The following is a 6,000-nucleotide window of genomic DNA, read 5'->3' on the forward strand; positions in this document are numbered from 1 at the left end:
ATGTGTCAATTGGTCCAAATTGTCATGGTCAGCCCATGACTCAATCCGGCCCAATCAATCTCCTCCTTTTGTCATGCCAAGGTATAAAAGCCTTCAATTCATTCATTTATGCAATACACACAAAGCCTCAAGCATAAAATCTCTTGCATATCTTTCTCTCTAAATACACTGTTTGACTTCGGCATCGGAGGGGTCTTCCTCGGATCCACCCCCGAGGCCAGTTTACGTGTGTTCTGCTAAGCAGGAAACCTTCAGCCCAGCATCTATTGGACCGGACAAGTTTTCATCCACTTCATTGGACCTTCGGCAAGGTCCCATTGTTTTCATCCGAAACAATTATGATTCAATAAAGATTAAATCAACCTCCATAGAAAATTATGATAAATTGATGATGCATCAATCTGAATTGATTAGAATTTTGCTCTTCTTTATAGTTAGAATCTGCAACTACCAATAATACTTTGTGAGAAGTAATAACTCTACAAAGCTCTTCGACCAATTGCGTTTCACCTTTTTTAACTCGTAAACTATTGTATAGCGGTCATTTTTCATCAGGGTCTATATCTAATGAGAAGTGTACCTAGTGATAGTCATTTTTCTAATGACCACTTTAGAATCATACTTTCGGAAGAGTTATTTTTTTTATATATATATATATTTTTTATTTTTAATTAGGATCTATATCTAAGATAATTAAAGTTGTAATCTTGTAAAATTTAAATTATTCTCTAAGGAAGATTATTTATTTGCTTAGGACATAATACCACGTACCTTTGGATCATGCCCTTCTAGTCCAGGCTAATGTGTGTTGGTTCTATAATATATCGTTTGAAGGCTTATTAAGTGCCAAAAAACCTCTTGCTCCTAATAGGCCCGATAAACCTTGGGATATGCTAATAAGAATTGGGATATATTGAAAGCTTGATCTAAAGTCTTCCAAAGCTTTTTTTTGGCCCAACGTACTCACTAAGCCTACTAGGGCCACAAACGTTCAAATTCCTTGAATAGTCCAATATGTAATTGGCTCAAATTTATTATTGTACTTCAAGGGTTTCCTTGAACAAATGAACACACTCCTAAGGCCACCTTACATGCTTTTTCCCAATAGGCCCGGATATTGGGTGGGTTAGGTCAGGGTCAGTTGCGGGTCGGTCAAAGAGGACCATATTTTGTAGGGTTAATATCGGGTTGGGTCAATACGGGTTGTGAGTCAAAGAGGATCATATTTTATAGGATCAATATCGGGCCGGGCCAATGCGGGTTGCAAGTCAATAGCGAATCGATAATGGAGGCCTACTAAATATCAATTAAATAAATATTAGACATAGCCATTAATTTTTTGCAAAAGTAATTTTTACTTTTGGCCAATAGAATAAATTAAGTTTGATGATCGGACCGGTTACTTTTTTACATCCCCCAACAAATTAAAGTTCAGTGCCAAAATTTTGTCTCAAGCCCTTTCATCACATGCTCACAATTGCTAGATTTTTTTCTAGGGAAAACAATTCTTGTTAAGGAGCATATTATTCAACTTTTTCTTACTTTTATCAATTATCATAACTTTGCATATCTTTTGCAACCCAAAAAAAAAAAATAAAAAAAAAATAAAAATAAAATCAATAATCATAATTCATAGTAACTTTTTTTCTTTGTTACATATCAAGTATCTTACAGTTTGCTGGAGCTGTGATAATTAATAAAGTATTTAAACTATCATCATTTACTCTTTAAATTCTTATAAATTCATACAAAACAAAGTTTAAAACTCGATAATAATGCATAAACTATACACATTATTATTTGACTTATACTCATCATCACGTGTCACCATTCTCTTAGCTCACAACACGGTATATAAATCATATTATACAGACAATCAAATTCTTGTTAACTATACGCATTAAGTGACACTATATTTGTTTCAATTCGTCCCATAGCATAAACAAACATAGATGTCATGTGATTATAATTTAAATATGGTGCAACCAGTCTGTAATACTGTCCTAATTAAATTGATGCTAATGCTAGTGGTAATAATGGTCCCCTAACTTATCACTTGTTCCATCGACTTCAAGACATCGTGCAAAGCGAGGCACAACTGAAGATATCAACAGCGGATAGCCTAATTAGACTATCAACTTATTATGCAATTTTCTAAATTAAAATCATGCCCCTAAATCTAGATTTGTACTCTATTAATTGTTTTTATATTGCTTGAGTATGAATTGTACGGACTATATAGATGTATATAAAGAGATTTTGTTATTAACTCAATTAAGTTTATTTTGGTAAGTAAAATATCCACTCAATTTGAATATATGTTGTTTGCTAGTAGCATGGCAAAAATTACTCCGTATATACTTAGCAAATTTATTATTAATATATAATGCGTCCAATGAAGTCAAGTATATATACAACCTGTCGTTCAACATTATTATTAACTTATTATAATGTTTTAAAATGAAATTTCAAAATAATATTAATATCTGTAGAGATAAAGCGAAAGAGAGAGACAACGATTCAAAAACAAAAATAACATTTTACGGAGTACTACGTTACAGCACTTACCAAAAATAATATCGGTGTGCGTGATTATATGGCCATTTAATTTTATTTTGGTCTTGTAGCTAGTTTGCCAACTAGCTCTATCTATCAAACAAATCGCTATACTATTGATGGAATACAAATTGGTTAAATATTATTTCCAACATAACTTAGGCCAATTGATAGGACATCAATCAATCAAGATCTATCCTAAATCTTACTGTTCAAAAGTCCTAGATATTTATTAGAAACATTATCAATACTCTGGTCGAATTGAACTAGTGTAGGGATTATCTATTCATTTATTTTGTACGCATATTATTGAAAAGTATTAAAAATTGTCGAGTTCACTAAATCAATATATCATTATACTTCGTATTAGCTACTTTTACGTATGTCTTACAAATCAAAATCTTCAAAAACAAAAAAAAAAAATACTCAAACCATTTAATAATAAGTAGTCATATAGGATTTGTCAAAAAAAAAAAAAAAAAAAAATAGTCATATAGGATAAGGTCAATTTTAATTTAATTATACACTTTTTACGTAACAGTAATATGCATGCATGTGCTGGTGGCCTAACCCGGTAATAATCTAATGAATGCCTTGATTATTACGTACTCGATCTACATCGTATATATAAGAGTATATGGTTGTAATAATAAGATATTATACTATATTATTTGGCGCATTTTAATATTAGTGATTAGATCTAAAGAACATAGAGTTATATAAATCATAGAATTTTGCTACTATTTTCAGGAGGTTCTTCACTGTTGTGCTCTATCTCCCTTTCTCCTGATTACACAACACTAATGTTTGGGTCCAATTTAGTCCAATTGGGCCTAGGCATTAAATGATCCAATTAAAAGCCCAAGGCCAAGGTTCAACTCTCCAATTGTGCTAAAGTCAATGGTCAGCCCTCAAAGCAAGTCAATTGGGCTAAGACCCAACCTATCCATTTATGAAGAGGTATAAAAGCCTTCATTATTCATACATACATATACATGTTCATTAATACATTCTGAGATATTACAAAAAAGCCTCAAGCAACAAACTCTCTTGCATAGTGTTCTCTTTAACACATTGTACTGACTTTAGCATCGGAGGGGCCTTCCTCGGCAACACCCCCGAGGCTAGTTTACGTGTGTTTACTGTGCAGGAAACCTTCGGCCCAACATACATTGGACCGAATCCAGTCTTCTCCATTTCAGTGGACCTTCGGCAAGGTCCCATTGTTTTCACCCGAAACAATTTGGCGCCGTCTGTGGGGAAGACTTTCAAAAATCTTTAAGCCAATTTTGATCATCTTGCAAATATCTTAGCATCAATGGCTAAGAACCGCAAGAGCAAAAGCCTCCGTCAAGGAGCGGGCGAAAAGCCTAAGACTCCTACACCATCACCTTCGCCGGACTGGAACCCTCCCATGGGTGCCAGCTCGGGGGGAGGATCATACAGGGAGGATTCCCTTCCTCCCGTAATTCATAACTCTCATGAGAGGCCGAGTCACTCTCGGTCTAGCAGGGGTGAGTCCGATCATAGGACACATTCAGTGCCCCAAAGCCAACCATCAACTGTGCGCTCTCATTCCCACACTCAGCCAAGGACCCCTTTGACGGGGCCCAGCTCGGAAGAGGTGGCGAGAGCGCTGGCAGTACTCATGGAGGCGATGAGGGCACAAAATATGCCACCACCTCGTGATCGAACTCCTCCGCATACCCGGCATCAGCGGAGGAAGTTAGACCATGATGGTGGGAAGCTTCCTTCCTTCCGGGAACTGGAAGAGTGGGAGGAGGATTCCTGGAAAACTGAAAAAGAGAGGAAAAAGAACCCTCAATTTTTCAAAGGATCCTCAACCTCCCGACCAGAAACGCATAAGAGCAGCAGCTCAGCTTCTCGGCCAGAATCCACTCACCGAGAACCTGAGACTGTTCGCCGAAGCGTCCTCGACCGACTCGGCGGCAAGGAACCGAGCGTGCGCAGTCGCCTCTCGTTCCCTGCAGCCGAGGCCCAGACTTCCCAGCCAGGGACGAAAACCACTTCTACCTCTCTAAGAGGGCGGAGCGCGGTCCCTTCGGCCAGGAACAAGGGTAAGGCCGTTATGCTTCCCGCCAGTTCACCATTCGAGCAATGGATACTGGAAGAGCGTGTGCCCACGGTTAAAATACCGTCGCACATCACATATGACGGGACCTCGGATCCTAAGGATCACGTGGCCTCGTATGAGACTCATATGCATCTTTGCCCCAGGTCCGAAGCGACTTGGTGCAAATATTTCCCAACCACTCTCAAGGGGGTCGCGCAAGCGTGGATCTCCAAGGGAGTGAAGCAGGGCTCCATAACAGGGTGGGATGATCTGTCCTCCAAATTCAGGAGCAAGTTTTCCACGGCCAATCGCCGAGAGAAGACTACTGCAGAACTCATGAGTCTGCAGCAGGGGGAAACTGAAAGCCTCCGAGACTATCTGACCCGTTTCAGTAACGAGTCATCCAGCGTCTCTCAGCTGGACCAGGGTCTAGCTGTTTTCGCAATGCAGAATGGCCTTCAGCCCGGAAGGTTCCTAGACTTCATGGTCATGCATACCCCGCAGACCTTGGAGGAAGCTCTTCATGCTTCGGATAAGTTCATCCGAGCTGAAGAATGGAACAAAACGAGAACCCAACCTCAATTCGGGGAAGGGAAACAGAGACAAATACCCTTGTCTGAAGGCCAAGGCCATAAGGCAAAGGGAAAGTCAAAGGCCTCGGAGCAATCTTCGGCCAGCGACTCAAGGAAGGAAAGATCTGCCTCATACGCAGGCAGATACGAGTCCTACACTCCGCTCTCTCTTCCACGCGCTAAAATTTACAGCGTGACGAAGGCGGAGCAGAGTTACCAAAAGCCGAGACCACTCCCAGAGTGGTATCAGCGAAAAAATAAAAATCAGTGGTGCGAGTTCCACGAGTCTTCGGGACACAACACGAGGAGTGTATCCAACTGAAGGACCAGATAGAGGACATGGTCCGGAAGGGATACTTGAAAAAATATATCGCGGATCACCGCGAGAAAAAAGAATCCGAGAAGTCAGCAAAGGACTCTCGGCAAGACCTTGACTTCCCCCGGAAGAACAGTAAAAAGCCGGAAGGGAAATTCCCTCCGATCAATGTTATCTCGGGAGGAACATATTCTCGGAGGGAACACAAGCGACACCTTAGAGCTTTGACTCACCAGGTGAACAACGCTGATATTCAATCTCCCCAGTCGCCGGTGCCGAACATGACATTCACAGCCGCCGACTGCCGGGGGATAGCGTTCCCTCACGAGGATCCGTTGGTGATCATCGCCACGGTGGCCAACCACGACGTCAGTAAGGTCCTTGTTGACGGTGGCAGCGGAGCAAACATTCTGTTCCGAAAGGCCTACAATCAAATCAAGTTGAAGCCCAAGCACCTTACGCCGGTACCCTACCCGGTATCC

Source organism: Chenopodium quinoa, unplaced genomic scaffold (genome assembly GCF_001683475.1).
Source record: "Chenopodium quinoa cultivar QQ74 unplaced genomic scaffold, ASM168347v1, whole genome shotgun sequence".
NCBI lineage: Eukaryota > Viridiplantae > Streptophyta > Magnoliopsida > Caryophyllales > Amaranthaceae > Chenopodium > Chenopodium quinoa.